Below are 19,736 nucleotides of genomic sequence, written 5' to 3' on the forward strand. Positions count from 1 at the left end.
TCGTGTCAAGCCCATTTCCTATCATGTGCCTTCGCTGGGTTCTGCACCCTTTTCTCCCACTTTCTGGCTGGCCATGGGGGGTAGATCAGCCCTCACCTCTGATGCCAAGTGTTGGTCTCTGCAGGCAGCCCCTCAGACTGCACACACCGCATGGGGGCATGCAGAGGTGCAGCTCTCTCTGAGGCTCACTCATTCGCTGCTGCAATATAGTTTCTGGAGCAGGAATGGGGAGAACCACAGCTGCCAGGGGCCCAGGGCTTAGCTCCCAGCTGTGCTAAGTCCCCGGGGAGAGAGAATGTGAGAGTGGGCAAACCAGCTTTTGTTCCTTTGGGGCTTGTGACCTACAATTCTTTGGTAGATGAATATGGACATTTCAATCAAAAGACTTTGGTGACTGGTTAAAGAAACTCTAGTACACACAATGAAATAATACTATGCAGCTGTTACAAAAGATGCACTGTAGTCCCATTATAGAAAAGATGAAATCATGAAATTTGCATATAATTGGATGGACATGGAGAGTATCATGCTAAGTGAAATGAGTCAGAAAGAGCAAGATAGACATAGAATGCACTCATTTGTGGAATATAAAGTAACATAATATGAGATTTACACCTAAGGACAGTAGAGATAAGGGCCAAGAGAATTGCTCCAAGGTTTGGAACCCAACCTCATGTGCTGGGGGAGAAGGCAGTTGGAATGGAGAAGGAACCACTAAGTAAAGGATAGTTGGAGGGATCACTTGAGGTGGGAGATATATGCTGAAAGTAGACTCAGGACCAAACATGATGGCCTCTTAGTATCTATATTGCAAACCATAATGCTCCAAAGTAGAGAGAGTAAGGAGGAATATACCTGCCACAGAGGCAGGGGGCGGGATGGAGTGGGCGTGGTGGAAGGGACACTGGGAACACTGGTGTTGGAAAATGTGCACTGATAGAGGGATGGGTGCACAATCATTGTATGACTGAAAATCATGAAAGTTTGTAAGTATCTCACAGTGATTCAGTATATTTTTAAAAAGGCTTTGATGTGATATTTTTTGTTTGAGATGATCCCAACGGAATAAAATGTTAAGCACTTTATTGAGGTGTGACTGATATGCAAATAGCCTCACCTACATAACTGGAGTAGGAACAAGTACACCCGAGGGCTATCATCATGACCTAGTCCATAGAGTACCGTGACTTCAGCAGGCCCTGCCCACCCTGCTGGGTCACTTTAGTAAACGATCCTGCACCCCGCATCCAGTCACCTCTATGGGTCACTGTTGTCTATGCCTCTTGGCAGTTGTGTGAGCACACCAGGCACAGTGTTCTCCACGGAGCCACCCCCTGGATCAGAATCCCCAGCTCAGCCGCCACCCATGCTCACACCTGCACAGGCAGCACCGTGAAGCTGGTGCTCGGTATAGAGCTTCAAGACATGTCAGAGGGGCAAGGCCCAATCTTTTCCAGATGTGCAGACACACATCTTCCCTCTCCTTTGCCGATGGATACTGGGTTTGCTTCTGTGTCCCCCACTATTGGGAAGAACCTGGGATCAATACAGGAGTGCAGAACCTCTTTAAGAGGTGAAAGGAAGCAGAACCAAAGAAATGGTCTACAGAACTGAGTTTTCAGGGACAGCGGGTGTGTGGGGGGGGGGAGCCGGGGGGACACTCTGGTGGAGAGTAGAACTGAACCCACCATCAGCAAGACTGTAAATCAGAGTGTGTAGAATTAAAAAAAGAAAACAGTTATTTCCCTCCTTTGTATATACACAGGGAGGGGGCTCTGGGCCATACGGCAACTTTATTTTACATTTTGTCACTATCCTCACCAACACTTTCTTTTATTTTATTGCCAATAATCACCAAAACACTGACAAAGTGATAGCTCAGTGTGAGTTCAGTTTGAAGTTCCCTGATTCAGTGATATCAAGCACTTTCTCAGATATGTATTGGCCATGCATATGTCTTCTCAAGAAATTTCTATTCAGCCTATTTGCCCTCCTTTAAGTACGTTTTTTGCTACTTAGCTGGGGTTCCTTATATTTTATATAAATCTTGTATCAGTTCCCTGGTTTGCAACTAGTCTGTTACACTCCAAGATCTGAATTTTTCATTGTGTTGGTAGATTTCTTTGTCCTAAAGGCGTTTGTTAGTTTGGTGCAACCCACTTATTTCATTTTTGCTTCTTATCTGTGATTTGGATGTCAAATCCCAGAAACCATCACCAATGCCTATTGCCTATGTTTTCCTGCTGGCAGTATATAGTTTCAGGTCTTGTGGTTAAGTCTCTGTTTTGAACTGATTTGGGAGAATCATGTAAAGCACAGTCTATGAGTGAAATCATTAAATACTGGGGAACAGTCAGTCTACATGCTTTTCTCAACCTTCAAATAGTGAAAACCCTGAAGCAGTCTAGGCTCCAACAACAGGAAAATGAGAAGGATATTATCTACCCACCAGAGAGATCACTACCTAACTATCCTGGGAGAATCTAACTCACGGAGGGATGTTCACACAATCAGAGGGAAAATGAGTAAGCAGGGAGAGCTACAGCATGATTCAGAGCAGTGGCTGCTGGTGGTGGAATTAGAGAGACTGTCCACCCTCCTCTCCACGGTGTGGAATCTGTGTCACGTGAAACGTGTCCCTGGACCACAACTGTGATCTCCAGGACACTAGTCAGGCTTAGAAAGCAAATATACCTGCATGTTCTGTCCATGTATCTGTCCGTGGGAACTTGGTCAGACAGTCTAAGGATTGGAGCACAGGTCCAGGAGTCCTCCAACCAAGAAGAAGGACTGGGAGATAGAGATGCAGATAAGAAGGCCAGAGCAGTGACACTGATTTTTAACTGGGTTTTTAATTGGGTTTGCAAAGGAACAGCTCGCTCAGGAAAAGCAAAGTGAATGCCAGCAAGGGCTGAAGCCCAGGAGCCTGAAAGGTCCAGAGGAATCCTCCCGACTTCAGGGCCCCAGATCCCCACCAGCAGAGCAGAGGAGACCCCTCCTTGAAGAGTCGGGAGAGGATGCTGCTGTGCGGGTAGGGGAGACACTGGACCAGGCTACTTGGGAACCTGGTGTCCGGTCAAAGCCAAGCTGGCAGCATCAAACTTTGGCCAAGCAGAATATCAACCCTGCACGGATTAAAATAGGAGTCTGTATTTCACTTACTCGAACTGACTTAGGGGTTTCTTCCCAGGAAATCTGCCTTTTTCTGACTAAGCATAATTTAGAGAGTAAATGAAAAAGGAGTCCATATGGTAGAATAATCTGAGACGGCATAAAGGCTGGCTTTTCCTGGAGGATTTATCTTTTAATGCCAGATATCCTTGGAGGCGGATGGTTCTGGAAGCAGGGAGGCACAGAGAGCAGGGTTCAAATGTTCCCAGGGGGGCAACTGGTAGCTTTCCATTCATTATGCAAGGGCACTTGCAAGCCAGTCACTTCCCTTGTCTGAGCCCAGGCACTTCCCATCTGTGAGGAAGGAGACAGACAGACAGAGGGGAGAGGCAGCAGAGAGACAGGCTGAGAAGGAAAGCAGTGAAGGCAGTGACTGCATGCGGGGACCCCGGCATTTTTTCGTTAGAACTGCCTCTGGGTGTGTGGAGGAGCAGGGTACACGGCACTGCACACAGCTTAGTGCTGGCGGAGGGAGTCCCTGCCTCTCCCGTGCAGGTCTGGGCCCGCAGTTGTTCTGCTCTCTGCTGGTCTTCCTCGCAGGCGACTCCTGATTTTCCTTGCACATGTCTCCTTGGTCCTGGAGAAGAATGATGGTTTCATGGAACCTGACTTTTACAAATCACTTTTCTCTGAATGAAAACGTATTTGTATAGAACTTTGGATCCAAAGAAATATGACTCTAGATCTTCCACTTTTTCTCCCTGTGCTCTTGGGCAGCTGCTTACTCTCTTGGGTTCTTGGGTTCCTTTGAGGGAAAAGAACTAGTGCATGCTCACAGCAGCCCGCTGTCGTTGCACAGAACTCATGGTGGGCCTCAACTGTCAGCGTGTTCAGCCAGGGCAGGCTCCAGGCCCTTTATCTGCTATTTGAGAAATAGGATCTTGCCTTCAAATCAAGAAGAGAACAAAGGCAGACAAATACTGTGCAAGAAATCGGGCTGAGTAACACTTGAAGTGAGGGAAGGAGGGGAGAAATAATAGCAAAGGCTACAGGAACCAGGAAACAGTGATCTCAAGGACTGGAGAGCAGCTTTGCATGTTAGAGGCCAGGGTTAGATCCTCGGGATTGTGTGCTGGTTTCCCAAGCACCACCAGGAGTGACCTCTGGACAATGAGCAGGAAGCAGATCCTGAGCCCTGCAGGGTAGAGCCCACCCACCCTCACCCTCACTCCCCAAAAAAGCACAGGGACCCAGAGTATAGACGTAGGCAGGGGCCCCACTCAGGCCTCCTGCTCCTTTCTAGCACAGGCCCACTCAAGGGATGTTGAATGTGTCTGACAGGATAACTCAGGGCCCGGTTGCCTGTCTTTGCCTCAGAACCTGACTCAGGTTCTGAGTCTCTGCCGGGGTTGAATCCAGACCAGAAGTACTTGGGAAGCCTTGGAATCTGGCTTGGAGAGAAGCTCCCCAAGCCTGTAGCTCACCTTCCTTACCCACTACATCTGCTCCAGGCTGACCTGGAGTGTGGCTGTGGAGGGCTACAGTGATCTGCTTCAAAGGCTTTACTGCAGGAGTCATTCTCTGGCAGCACCCCCCCACCCCCACCCGGCTTGCCCATAGGCCAAGGGAAACAGCTTCATGGTCTCTTTCACTTGCTGACTGAAATTCATCTAGTTTTCAAAAATCAAGGGTAAAGTTGTGGTTCTATTCTCTCTTTGCTAGTCAGCAGAGCCTAGCGCGGAGCGGGCACTCCCTCGGACCAGGAGTCTGTTGTTAGGCACACCCTGCCCGCCAAGCGTGCTGTGCCTCAGATGCACCTCTGGCTGGAGTCTTCAGAAGTCCAGAGTGGCCTCAGCTCCCCAAAGACCACGCGGCCTTATTTTGTTCCAGGAGACAGTGCCATAGTGATACCATGTTTGCCTGGTTACAGAGACTTCCACAGAGGCCAACATGTTCCTGGCGAGGGTTTGCTGGCACAGAGCTTGAAAACGCCACAGCAGCTCTAGGCTTTTCTCTGGAGTGAGTCTTTCCCATGTGGCCAGGAGGACACTTCACTGATGGGATGAACTCTGAGCATTACTTTAGGTGTTCGTCCTTCTGAAGTCTGTGGCTTTGTTGTGCCTTTCTGTGGGAAATGTGCCCTGGGCCAGCACTGCAGTAGGCTGAGGAGCTGAGGGGGCTCCATGGAGCCCAGACCTGTGGGAAAACAGCCCTGAGCAAGGGCTTTTTCTGGAAACGCCACATCCCAGCCAGTCCTGTTTCTTCATCCTTGTGGAGCTGGCAACATGCCAGAGGGTCTTGAGGGCTGGGAATGAGCCAGAGTCCTCACTTCCAGCCTGTGGAGGCTGAACTCAGTGAGGTTTGCAGCGGTAGAAGGGGCGTATGGCTCCCATCAGCACCTCATGCAGTGACACAGTGATGTCGACATGCTGCATGAATCTCTCCTGAGAACTTTTAATACAGTTTGTTACTGTAACCTAGTTTGTTACTGTCAAAACTAACAAAGTCTTCTCTTATTAAAAGAACTCGTACTGAATCCTCCAGAAACAGTTAAGATCGAGTCACTTTTATCTCTTCTACATCATAATTCTTACAATATTAAGGCCTTTGTGTTTCAGTGCTTGAATCCACTCATTTCTAACACAGATAAGACATTTTAATAAATGTTTGAAAATGGCTGGCATTTGTTGGAAAAGTAGGCAGGAAGCACCAATTTTTTAAGTTTTATGTGAAGTTGGCAAAAGTACAGTTAGAAAAAATTCAACATCATGTTGTATAAAATAATTAAATTCTATGACTGAGTCAAAAACAACTTTTGAAGAACCAGCCACAGCTTGAAATAAGAAATTCTGGGTACTAAAGAAATTAGGATTTGTCTTGCATGTAGAACCAGAAGTGAGAAGCAGAGAGCTGGCCAGGGGCTGCAGGCAATGGAATTAGGGAAACCATTTCTGTAGAGTAGATGAGGAACTAGAACCAGTGCAGTACAATTAAATGGGAGTCCGGGAACATATCTGCAGAGGCTGGATCTGTCAGGGAGGGGAAATGGCCCCTTTCAGACCACAGACCCCCAGCCCCACACACAAAACATCTGGACCCAGTGGCTGTACCCACAACATTCTTGCAACAGGGTGGGGGCCTCAGGCACCATTTCCTGTTCCCACAACCCCCATGACTCTCCTTCTGACTTTCATAATTCCTTGAGTGTTACCATGTCCTCCTTTGGAAATAACCAGTGCACCAAAGCCCAGCCCTGCAAGGTAGCAAACCTCTGGAGGTGTCTTCCCCCAGACAGAGCCCAAATTAATCTCTCTCTCTCTCTCTCTCTCTCTCTCTCTCTCTCAAACAAAACAAAATCCAGTCTTCCTTTCTGCCAAGCACAATGTCAGTACGTAGAAACTATGAGTGAACATACCAAAACAATTTTTAAAGTCTTTCTGAATTCATGGCAACTTTAAAAGTCAGCATAAAAAGGACACCAAAGGAGGATCCGGGGCGTACGAGGGGTGTAGAATGGGGTGCAAGTCCTTGCTCAGGTGACAGCAGTCCAGGAACTGTCTCCTCAGTCACAGACTCACCAGGGAGCCAGGATACTCAAGATTCTGGTTTCCTGAGGGGCCCAATGTTTCAACCACTAGGTGCTCAGTAGTGCACATTAACGGAGAAAATGACAATTCCTACGATGTGATGTGGTGCCAATGATGACATGACATGGTGTCAGTGATGATGTAACATGGTGTCAATGATGACATTATATGATGTCTGTGATGTGATATAGGTCAGTGATGTGATATGGTGCCCATGACATGATGTGGTGTCAGTGATGATGTGACAAGATTTCTGTCTGTGATGACATGACATGCTTTCTGTCCATATGACAGGTGTCTGAAGGACTCAAATACCCACAACCCGAAACACGTGCTGCAAAATGTCTTCATGAGACAGAGGACTAAGATCCTTTAACCCCAAAATCCCAAACCATGTTTGATAGTTGAGAATGCCCAACCTGAAGACAGATACATCTGGGGTGTCTTTGGGGCCACAGCTTGGCCGTCCTCACAGACTCTGGATCATCTTCGAAGGAAGGCACGTCTGTGTTCCACTGCCCAAACAGCCTGGGCTCTCCGTCCACAGGCCCTGAGGACTCATGTAGTGAGCATGTCATGGCAGGGACACCTGGGCCTGGGACTCAGAAGCTCAGTGTAAATTGACTTACGACTGTGTCATTAACAGTAGAACTGCTTCCATTTTTTAAAAAAATGTTTTGTTTTACCTTCTGATGTTGTCCATGTGGAACTGACAGCTCTATCTTTTTTTTTTTTTTTTTTTGCTTTTCGGATCACACCCAGCAATGCACAGGGGTCACTCCTGGCTCATGCATTCAGGAATCACCCCTGGCGGTGCTCAGGGGACCCAGGGGACCATATGGGATGCTGGGATTTGAACCTAGCTTGGCCGAGTGCAAGGCAAATGCCCTACCCGCTGTGCTTTAGCCGCTGACCTGGTGGCCTCTTAGGGAGCTGGTATGTCTGTTTAGCACAGGACGATGTCGGCACAGAAAGTTCTTTGTTAGACTCCATTTGGGAGCTCAGGCTGCTACAGGCTTCAGCCTGAGAAGCCTCCCTCTCTGGCCATGTTCACACTGGGTACTCCGGAGCAGGGGGGCCCAGAGCTGAGGCGAGTCCCCCATGCCCGCCAACGGCCGATGGGGGCTGTGGGGACTGGGGAGCAGCGGCCATCCACGCTAGCAACCCGGCTGCAGGTCCCAGGTGGATGCTGACCCGTGCACCTCCCAGGGCCTGCTGTGTCCTCACTCATGAGTTCAAATCCGTGGAGGATGGGAGGGCTAGCCCCCTTCCCGGAGTGTGAGCTGACTCCCAGTCTCCGCGCGGCACCTTCCACACGGACACTCTGGGCCCTTCCGTGTCGGAGAGGCTGGCACAGTGTGGCTGAGGAGGGGGAGGACAGTGCAGGGCTTGGGGCACAGCTCCCCCCACGGCCCGGGCCACACCACACCCTCAGGCCCCCGCCTGCTTGGCTGAGGACTCCTGGCAGGGCCACCGGAGCCCGAGCACTGCTCGGGAGGAGCTTGCCATCATGGCAGAAAGGCAGGGGGTGGAGTGTGAGGACAGTGTTAGCGAAACACTCTAACCCGCTCTCTGCAGTGTCTGCTGGAGAGAAACTGGACCCGCCTGTGCTGGGGAAGGCAGCAGTGACAGGACTAAGGGGAAGCTGTGAGGGCCAGAGAGAGGGGCCCCAGGGCACCGTGAGGCCCACAGTGACTCAGCTCCTGCCTGAGGCCACAGTCCTCTCACTCTCTCTGTCTCTGTCTCTGTCTGTCTGTCTGTCTGTCTGTCTGTCTGTCTCTCTCTCTCTCTCTCTCTCTCTCTCTCTCTCTCTCTCTCTCTCTCTCTCTCTCTCTCTCTGTCTCTCTGTCTCTCTGTCTCTCTCTCCCACCCTCTTGCTTTCCCAGAGAATGCTCACCAGTCCAGTTGAGCTGGCTGTTCTCTGACAACTGGACGAAGAGGGCAAAGAAGACACTCCTGACAGATCCTTCTGAGGACGTTCCAGGGAGCTTTCAGCCCCAACCATGCAGCCAATCAGCTGAGAAAGTAGCTGGCAATAGCTGACCTGATGAGGCTGGAACCTGGTTCAAACCTGGGTTCTGCCACTGTGTTCCCTGTCTGGTCATCTCTTCAGTGACGGTGACATCACACAGGTGTCAATTATTGCTGGAAGAGTGAAGAGAGAGGTTGGTGCTCAGACCAAGAGGGTATAAGGACCGTGATGCTCTCTTCTCTTTTCCTCACCTGGATGGCCCTGAGCATCACAGTCCTTCCTCCTACTGGTGGGACCACATCACAGCAGAAGAATTGCAGACGGACCAGTGCAGGGAGGCAAGGAAGAGAAGGTTCAGACATGCCCGGATCCTAGTGAAAGTACTATCTTTGCCAAAGAACACATTAGAGGGTGGAGACATAACAGAAGAGCTGGTGATCTCAGTTCTGCTTTTCCCATCTCTGTAGCGCATGTTTCAGAGTTGATGTCACAACACATTCTTGTTTACAGACACTGGGGAACATGGGCAAGGCCTGGCACATGTCAATCACTGCATCAACTGGAATAAATATTTATTGGCGTTTTCTGTGGTGAAGCATCCCAGATGCTTCACATCCATTCTCTCATGTGTCCTCAGAAACCCTGTGGCATAGGGCACACTCTCACTTCTTTTATGAGGGAAGTTCAATGACAGCTCATGTAGCTAACTCCCAGGTCCCCGGAGAAGGGAGGAAGCTCAGTATTTGGCTCCACAGCTCCCACTCAGGTCCTGTGCTGGCATCTCCTGTTGGCATTAATGCCAACTCGCACACATTGGTACACTCACATGGTGTACACAGACACTGTTGCACACTGAGTCCTGTGCTGTTTCCTGTAAGGCACACGCAGATAATAAGCCTGCATCAATACTCAAGCATCCTCCACCACTAAACAAATACCCATACACACTGTCACTGTATCACTGTCATTTCGTTGCTCATCAATTTGCTCAAAAGGGCATTAGCAACATCTCCCTTGTGAGACTTGTTGTTACTGTTTTTGGCATATCGAATACACCATGGGTAGCTTGCCAGACTCTGCCATGTGGGCATGATACTCTCAGTAGCTTGCCGGCTCTCTGAGAGGGGCTGAGGAATAGAACCCAGGTTGGCTGCATTCAAGGCAAACACCCTACCTGCTGTGCTATCACTCTAGCCCACCCATACGCATAGACACCAATACTTACAGATGCTCAGGGCTCCACCACTAACACTCTTGCACTCACACCCATCATATACTGAACACTTCCACTCACCAGGCCAGACTCACACACAAAACATAAGCTCACACATGCTGACACACAGCTGTGCTCACATTCACTTCCATATTGTACACATGATACTCATACACACCACACGTGAACACTGGTGCATATGCCCACAAAGCCATACACATGCCACACACAGGTACTCACACAAACATGCACACAAGTGTTCTGGCTCCTGCCAGAACTTTCATATTAAGGAAAATCCATCACTCTTAGAAAATTTAGTTTTGACGAGGAAACATTCGCTCATAGTGCCAAGAGCTTTGCTGATATGCCCAGAAAGCTGTAGCCAGGCCAAGGAACCAGGAAGGTGTCTCGGTGTTTGGCTGCTTTGACTTAGTACTTCAAACTGGGCCCTGCCAAAACGACAATAAGAAAACACTAGGTATGAAGGTGTCACGGAGGCCATAATCCCGAAGGACACTTGTCACTTCCCCATCTGCAGAGCAGTCACCTGCACTTGCTCGCAGGAGAACACAAAGATTCGGGTTTTCCTGGACTACTATCAGGCCATGTGGGAATCATTGCAGGCAAGCTAAGGGTGCCAGCTGTGTAGACCCCTCAGAGGAGTAGCCACGAAGCAGGAGTTTGGGGAGGGGACGGGCTGAGCAGAGCAACATGCCTAGAGAAGGCCACACCCTATTCCACAGCCCCACAGACTGTGGTCTGTACATTCCCTGATTACTGGCTGCCTCCTCCTACAGCTGGGGTGACAATACTGGCTCATGGTTTTGTGCCCAGGCTCTCAAGAAATTGTAGGACTCTCCTCTCCCCGTCACTCATGCCTGTTTCCTTGCATCCAAGGAGGAGGGCCCCACGCTACCTCTAGGACTTCTTGAGGTTGTGCTCATTCCCACTGCTCACAATTCTGGCTCTGGCCGGCCTCTGAGCACAGAGCCCTGCAGGGCCCACTCAGCCCAAGCGGTCACGCTGCACATTTCTTCCCTACAGCCTGTCTCCTGAAGGAGAACCTATCTCAACAGCAGACTCTGGTCATCTTTAGCGCTGTGCCTCCTTGTTCCTTATCTAATGTGACACCAAATTGTGCTCACAACAGTTGTGGAAGCTCCAGCAGTGTGAATATGAGTAACAAGATTGTCTCCTTGGAAGGAGTTTGTCCTCTGAAAATTGAAATTGGAGATGTGTGTTCTCAGGTCCTACCTGTCTGGACTGTTGCATGATGAATGAGACCCATAGTCGGCTCTGGCATCACTCCTAGCCTCTGCATGCAATGAGAGCCCCCAGACCTTCCAGCTCATGTTTCCCGCTGTCCCCGCCCCCATTCAGTCCCTGTGCTCTTATAGTTCTGCCCCAACCCACCAACTTAATTTGGACCATGCTCATCTGGCCCATGTTTTCCTTTTGCACCCCCCCTCCAAAAAAGTTATCTATCATTTGTAACTGAAGAGTTGGAAACAGACTTCCTTCCCATTCCCAGCCCCAGCTGCACACCCACCTCTCTGCCTTCTGGGCCCCGCACTGCACTTCTTGCATTAAGCCTTGGTGCTAGGTCAGAGATGAATTCTTAGTGTGCTTCTTAGGACTCTGCATGTCACTGAGAACCTTTGATTAAGCCACTGAACGGGGCAATGTGTTTTCTCAGCACAGACATAAACTATTTTGTGGTTTTGTTTTTCTCCTGATCACATACATATAAACTGTTCTTTGGGGAACTGGAAAGCTCTACACAGATTAGTTTATCTCTAAAACTTTCATGGGGGGGGGGTTGAAGAGTATGACCCCAATTCTTTCTTAATCAGTATGGAAGGAGGCTGACAGGAGAAGGAATGCACAGCTGGTCTTAATGAATCTCCCATGAGCAAGAGGGTGTGGTTTGCTCGCTAGAAGCAGCTGGATTCCCAAACCCAGCCAGAGAAACCCTCCCACAGGAACCCTCCCACAGACACTCTTCCACAGATACCCTCCCACAGACACCCTCCCACAGACACCTCCCATAGGAACCCACCCACAGACACCCTCCCACAGACACCCTCCCATAGGAACCCACCCACAGACACTCTCCCACAGACACCCTCCCACAGGAACCCTCCCACAGAAACCCTCCCATTGAAACTCACCTACCAAACCTGACCCACAGAAACCCTTTTAGGGAAACTCTCCCACAGAAACGCACTGAGGAAAACTCTCCCACAAAAACAACCAGAGAAACTCTGCCACAGGAACCTCCTGCAGAAACCCACCTGTAGAAACCCTCCACAGAACACTGCCTTGGAAATTTACCCATGGAAACCCTCCCGGAGGGATCACTGCCACAGGCTCCCAGTGCCTGAAGGTACACCGATGCAGGACACGGTCAGCTCAGCTGAATGGCTCAGCCCTGTGCTCAGATCTGCCACACAGAACAGTGACTCCCTTGCCCTCTCACATCCAGGCACTGCGGGCAGAGTCATGACTCCAGGGCCTGGTGCCATGGAGCCATCTGTTTAAATGTAATGAAAGAGGCCATCACTGGAAATAAATAAAGAATTACAAGTTCACTTGTCCTCTTAAAATTGTGTGGCTTTTGCCATCGATCCTTTTAAATTGAGAGAATAGATAATAGATTTCTTTTGTCCCCAGGAGTGTTGAAATATTTGGGGTGGTCACACGTTACTAAAGATTACACCAGTTAGCAAAAGTTTCTTAAAAAAAAAAGTTGCATCATCAAGTACTAAGTAGTAATATTTTAGGGATCAGTGGTACTCAGAGGCTGCTCGGGGGTGACTCGCACCGGTGGTCAGGAACTCAATGCTGGGACAGAGCCCAGGAACTCAGGCTTGAACCATCTCTCCTACCCAAGAACTCAGTACTCTTGAGGTGAAGACTAAGAGGATTCACTGAAACTAGCTGGTCAGAAAGATCATTTGCTCAAGCAGAGCTCACTATTTCTGCAGAACGAAAAGCTTCTCTGCTCACTGGCTGGGGACCCAGAGCTCCCACGGGGCTCCGGACTGCTCCTCAACAAATGCTCAGCTCTCACGTTGGCACCAAACACCAGCTCAGGTGGGAAGGAGGGGGGTATCGAGAAAGGCCCAGGTCAGTCAGGATGAATGCAGGCCCGGCTGTCCGCTGTGGCCCAGGGTCCCCTGCAGGAGGGTCTGTGGGGTGGACATCTGGCCAGGCACCAGCTCCTGGAAGGCGGGGCCTGGCCTTTCCTTGAATGTCCCTTATCTGCCTGGCAGGGCCAGGGCTGGGCGGGCGGGGGCCTCTTCCCAGCACACAGCAGTGCTGAAGGCTGAGAGCATCTGGGGCCCTCACAGGGGGGACCTAACTCCACCCAGGGGAGCAAATGCAGAACCTTCTGGAACTTGGTTTTAGTTTGGGGGCCACGCCTGGCAGTGATGGGGCTTACCCTGACTGCGCTCAGGGGCCATGGGTAGTCTGGGGACAGACCTGGTTCCCGCCTACAAGGCCAGCAGGGTCCCCGCCATGTGTGTGCAGCCCAGCCTGGCACTGTCCCCTTTCCTCAGGCCCCGGGCCCCCTCTCAGACTCCCTCCCTCCCACTCGCGGGTCTGCCTGGGTTGGGCTCCTGCCTCCCAGGGCCACGGCCTCACTGGGCGCTTCTCTGTGTTCCAGGAGCCAGGCAGGGGCGCTGAAAGCCCTCAGCACCGCCCCGCTCCCCCTCCTCTCTTTGTGGTTCATCTGGGTGTCCCGGAAGCCAGCAAACCGACTCCTGCCCTCCCGTGGGCGGTGGGCAGCGCCTGTCGGGGCTCTGTGAGGTTCAGGAGGGTCTGGTTCTCTGGGGTGCGCTCCAGCCGCTTGCTGGCCGCGGCAGCCGCAACTCGACGGCTTCGTTTTATTCCTGGTCTCTAAGACCCTGTTGGCTGGGACAGTGAGCACCCTCCATCCCAGAGGCAGCCCCTCGGCCCCGCGCCCGGGGACCCGGGAGAGCCCAGCCCGCCCCGCCCCGGTGAGTCACGCCGCCCGCCCCGCCCTCTCCGCCCGCCGCTCCCGCCGCTCCTGGCCGCGCTGTCCCGCGCCCCGCGCTCCGTTCCCGCCGCTGCCCCGCGCTCGGCTCCCGCAGCTGCCCCGCTCCGCTCCCGCCGCTGCCCCCAGTCGGCGCCGCTGCCCGCGATGCGCCCCGCAGCGCGCGCCCCGGCCGCGCTGGTCCTGCTGCTGCCGCTGCTGCTGGGGCCGCCGGTCGCGCGCGGTGAGGGGCGCGCCCCGAGGAGGGGAGTTCGGTTGCAGGGGTGGGGAGACAGGCTGGGGGTCGGGGGCAGGCTGGGGTCGAAGGCAGAGGCAGGGTGGGGGGCGCGGGGCAGGGGGTCCAGGAAAGGCGTCCCAGGCGCCAGTCTTCCTTGGTAGGGCAGGGCTCCCAGGCCTGAGGTGCCTGTGCCCGGCTTTCTTGGCCGGGGGACGGGAGGCTATGTCCAGCGCTGGGAAGCCCAGTGGCCCCGCTGTCGCCCTACTGGACCCTTAGCACTGCTGACTCCCCCACGGGTCACCATTGACTCATCAGGAGCAAAACAGAAGGAGGTTGGGGGGCTGGCCACGCCCTGCTAAGATGTGGTCCCTCTCTCAGAAGGGCCAGGGCCACTATGCTGAACCTGCCCTGGGGCCAGCTCCACACCAGGCTCCCCAGGTGCGCTTGTGCGCACAGGACTTCACAGGACCCAGGCCTGCCCGGCCTGTTGGTGAGGGGCCTGCGGCCCTCTAGGTGCCTGCTCTGGGGACCTGATGACCTTTAGCTCTGCCCTCTGCTCCCCAGGTGACTGCGGCCTCCCCCCGGAGGTGCCCAACGCGCTGCCGGACCTGCAGGAACTGAGCACTTTCCCCGAGGGGACTGAAATGACATATACGTGCACCCCCGGCTTTGTGAAGGTGCCTGGCCGGCCTGATTCTGCATTCTGTGACCAAGGCCAGTGGTCCGAGCTGCCGGAGTTCTGCAACCGTAAGGCCCCCTGCTCGGAATGCTGCGATAAGGGAGCGCGCCTGCCTTGTCAGGGTTAACGCTGGCTCTTCAGGGTGACTAATTGATAGTTTTCTGGCTTTATTAAGCCCCAGGGCTTCCCCTTGGCACCCCACACTCCAGCTAATTGACGGTGCCAGTTCCCAGAATAGGTCCCGTCTTCATTAATGGTTTTTCCTAACGCTCTCGCCCTGAGCGGAGTGGCAGAGAGTAAACAGTGGTGCGGTGAGGGAGTGCAAGCTGTGGCGCCTTGAACCAGGCCCTGGACCTGTTCACCTCAGTGGAGCCTCGCCAGGGCCTCTGCGGGCCCCTTCCGGTTCTCTGGGCCTCAGCACCTGCCTCCCAGCCGGGCTCTCTGGAGCTCTGCGCACACACAGAGGACTGGGCTGGCCCCTGCCTGGCCAGGCACCCAGCACAGCCCAGGCCTGGGAACTGGTTCTGGGAGCAGGCGGGTGGGCGCTGAGCTGAGCCGTGGGCACATGCTCTGTTTTCGAGTTCAGCTGTGGTTTGTGCAGTGTGTCCTCAGAACCTCAGACTGTACACTGGGGGCTGGGCCTCCCAGGTCAGCATCCCTGCATCCCAACGGGTCCGGTCCGTGGCCCTCTGCTAGCCACACCCTGACTGCTACGTGAGCAGTCTCCTCACACCGTGGGTTCCTTGCCCTGTGCTCAGGGAGCTGTGGTTCTCAGGGGGTTGCGTGCGTGAGACATTTAGCTGTGTCCTGAGTGAGGGCTGGAACTCTCACTTCATTCTCGCTGCCTGAGGCCCCAGCCCAGGGCTCTCAGGCCACTGAGTTCACCCACCCTGCTGCCCTGTGCTAGGAGTTGCCTGGGACTATACCCAGCAGCTGAAATGGGTTCATTGTCTGATCGCCTGAACTGGAAGCCAAGGAGTGTCTGTTTCCAACTCCACCTCATTGGCCTGCAGCCGCCAGGACCAGAAAGCAAATGTGTGAACATCCGCTGGCGAATGTGTGTGAATGCTGCTGGCCCGGTGATGCTGGTCAGTCGATCATACAAAAAGGACCAAAGACAGGCATGGAGCAGTGGCACAGTGGGTAGTCCCATATAGTCTTCTTGCCTTGCACACAGCTGACTGGGTTCGGTTCCTGACACTCCGGTATTGTCTTCAAGTTCTGCCAGGAGTGACCCCTGGGCAGGTCCAAGCGTGAGTCCTGAACATGGGTATGGCCCCCAACAAAGCTAAAGTAGTATGGAAAGTGGAGGTGTGCAGTGCCTGGAGGTCTCCAGGCTGGATGCTCTCAACGTTAATTTTACTTGTTCCTTGTTGCCACATTTAGGCAGCTGTGATGTTCCAACCAGACTACTCTTCGCCTCTCTCCAAAAACCTTACAGTGAACAGAACTACTTTCCAGTGGGCTCCAGTGTGGAGTATGAATGCCGGGCAGGTTTCCAGAGGGTCGAATCTCTCTCCAGGAAAATCACTTGCCTGCCGAACTTGATGTGGTCCAAAGCAGATGAATTTTGTAAAAGTGAGGATGACTTCAATGAGATCTGTTTCCTCTTGGGGTGCTGAGGCTTAGCTGTGAGGAGCAGGCACTATACAGAAGGGTGTCCTTAATTTTGTGGTGTTTGGGGGAAATCTCTTCTTTCCTTCATGCTAGACTCTATCCATACACATTAATTTAAATGATTCTTGAAAGATTGTTAGTATTTTTAATCTCTGGTAAACTTCTGTTATCATAATAATATTAATTTACCTGCAGATTTTTCATTTAATTCATTTGTAAGATGCAAATAAGTAAATTTGTATATTGAATGGTGTGTATGTGTGTGTTATGATGTGTTGTTTGGCCACGAAGTGGCCGTGCAGTCTAGGAATATGTTCACTCATGTGTGAGGCTCATAAGACACTCCTTACCCATTTTCCATAAAATCATAGAGGAAATATATATATATGTGCCTCTTAGATAGCCTAGCAAGCTACCGAGTGTATCCCACCCACATGGCAGAGCCTGGCAAGCTCCCCGTGGCGTATTAAATATGCAAAAAATAGTTAGAATAACAGGTCTCATTACCCTGACCCTGAAAGAACCTCCAATCATTGGGAAAGACGAGTAAGGAGAGGCTGCTAAAATCTCAGGGCTGGGACGAATGGAGATGTTACTGTCATCCTCGTGAGTAAATTGATGAACAACAGGATGACAGTGATACAATGATATATTGAATGTGTGTGCTTTTTTTGCTTCCATTTTTAAGTATCAAGAAATTAAAATAGGATGTCTAAGGATTGAAAAGTAAGGCTCAGGAAATAGATTTGTCTATATGTTCCTGATACTTAAATGAAAAATATTTGTTCTGTATTGTGTTCTAGAAAAGTCATGTCCCAACCCTGGAGAAATCAGAAACGGTCACGTCATTGTAACAACTGACATTCTGTATGGTGCATCCATCACCTTCTCGTGCGATGCAGGGTAAGTCTGGCGTCCTCAGCAAGGGATAGAACAAGTGACCAAATAATCCAGATGGGCGTTGGAAGCTTACAGATCTAGTAGTAGTGAAATAATCCCCATTCTCAAAGCTCCTTCTTGACTCAACTACTAAAAAGATATAATTGAAGTGTTAAGCATAGCTACATATGTAATTCATTAGAAAATTCTGAAAGTTATTAGTTAAAGGGAAACCTGTGATATATGACTGATAGTTGCAGAAATTAATTCCCTCAAGTGTGAAATTTGAGACCTTAAATTTGCCTAAAGAATAGTTTGCCTATGTTTTTCCCCATGTGTAGACAGCCTGTTCTATGTATTAAGTAGAAAGCATGTGTCCATCGTGGGAAAGGTAGTCTGAGCCAAGGTCCTGGGCCAGTCCACTCGAGCAGGACACACCTGTGCCCCAGACTGTCAACTCAGAACCCTTTAATGTCTGCAGGTGGAGTTTCCATATCTCCCACCATGTGTGCATGTATGTCCTGTTTATTATAAACATTGAACTATGCTATTTCCTGCCATGTTACCTTCCTGGGAGAGTCATCAGCTGGGACTGAGGGATACAGCCTCAGCTCCTTCCCCTCTGTGTCTCTTGTGTCCCTGTACTAGAAACAGAGATTTAGATAGGCAGCTTCCTGAATAGAAACTTTGAAAGAGTGCTTTGAACTTGTTCAGGATAATATGCATTTTTTGGTTTTTGGTTTGGGGGCCACAAGTGGTTACTCTTCATTCTATGCTCAGGGATCACACCTGGTCTGCTAGGGGAACATATGTAGCTCTGTCCATTGAACCCAGCTGGCTATGAATAAGGCAATCTGCTGTATTGTAATTTAAAATTGATCTATTATTATCTCAGGTCTATACTGATCTGAATTTTAGATTGTAATATAAATATTGACACATTGTTCACTTAAAATGTTTTAAAACACTATATTTTCAAACATATGCTTCCCACCAGTAAGGTATGCCTTAGATGTTTTCAATATTAAATTCCACCCCTTTTAGAAGCCTTTCCAGATATCGACATTTTTTATTTAAAACATGTTTATTTCTGTAACATCAGTTTATAGTGTCACCTTTTAAAATGTAATGCTTCCCCTTAACGCCCACTAAGTTTTTATAGACTAATGTTTGTCTCCATCTACTGGCACCCTGTCTATTTAAGATGATATTCTGGAGAACAGACAGGAAGTCTGTGAACTGAATCTGAATCTGTGATCTGAATCTGTGAACTAAATGTGAGTCTTCTCCCCCTCTGCTCTAGATATGAATTAGTCGGAGCAGATTCCAGCTACTGTTTCCTGATGGGAGACATGGTTGGGTGGAGTAATCCCTTGCCAAAATGCAAAGGTGAGACTGAAAGGATTCGAGCCAGCAGCGAGCAGGCTGCACTGCTGCCTGCAGTCTCTTGTCAGGACTGTGCTTCCTGCACACCCCAGGGGAGTGTCAGCTGAGCAGGACACCCAGGGTGACCCAGCTGGCTGCTCTCCTCGCTAGAGAGACAATCACACAGAGAAATGAGGACTTCTGCCTCTGGAGTCTCCCTCCAGTGCACTTACATCTACGTGCATGTCTAAATATCTGTGGGGGTGACTGCAGCTCCGAAGCATCTCTGCCTGGCAGTTTGAGCTGGAGGTGGGGATGAGAGACCCAGGAAGTATTTCACCCCAGAGGTCAAGAGCACTCCACATCCTTCTGACGTCCTATTCTCTTTCTGGTGCCCTTACCAGCTCTATTCCTACTCCCTCTCTCATCTCTCCAGGAAAGGGCCTTGGGTGCCCCTCAAGTCCCTCTGACCCCCAAACTTGCTACCTTCCTTCCACCTTTAAATCCCACAACAGCCGATTTTTGTATGTTTTTATAGCACCAGATTGATACATAATGGAAAAACTGTACTTTAACATTTATGCTCAGAATTTAATTCTTTCTATAAATTGACTTAGTAAACATTCTATTTTTACATTTGTATTCAAAGAACCAAAAATATTATTTACTATTTAATAGGTATGTAAGCATTCCCTGTTAATAATGCTATGTTTAGAAAAATGGTCAATTTTGTTATTTTTAAAATAAATTTTAACATGTTTTAGTCATTGTATCACTGTATCACTGTCACTCGAGCAGGCAGCAGTAATGTCTCTATTCCTCCCAGCCTGAGATTTTAGCAGCCTCTCCTTATTCGTCTTTCCCAATGATTGGAGGCTCTTTCAGGGTCAGGGGAATGAGACCTATCGTTACTGTTTTTGGCATATCGAACACGGTATGGGTAGCTTGCCAGGTTCTGCCCAATGGGGCAGGATACTCTTGGTAGCTTGCCGGGCTCTCCGAGAGGCATATATATATATATATATATATATATATATATATATATATATAATTCTCTATGATTTGTTGCCTACTG

The sequence above is a fragment of the Sorex araneus genome, chromosome 2 (genome assembly GCF_027595985.1).
Source record: "Sorex araneus isolate mSorAra2 chromosome 2, mSorAra2.pri, whole genome shotgun sequence".
Lineage (NCBI taxonomy): Eukaryota > Metazoa > Chordata > Mammalia > Eulipotyphla > Soricidae > Sorex > Sorex araneus.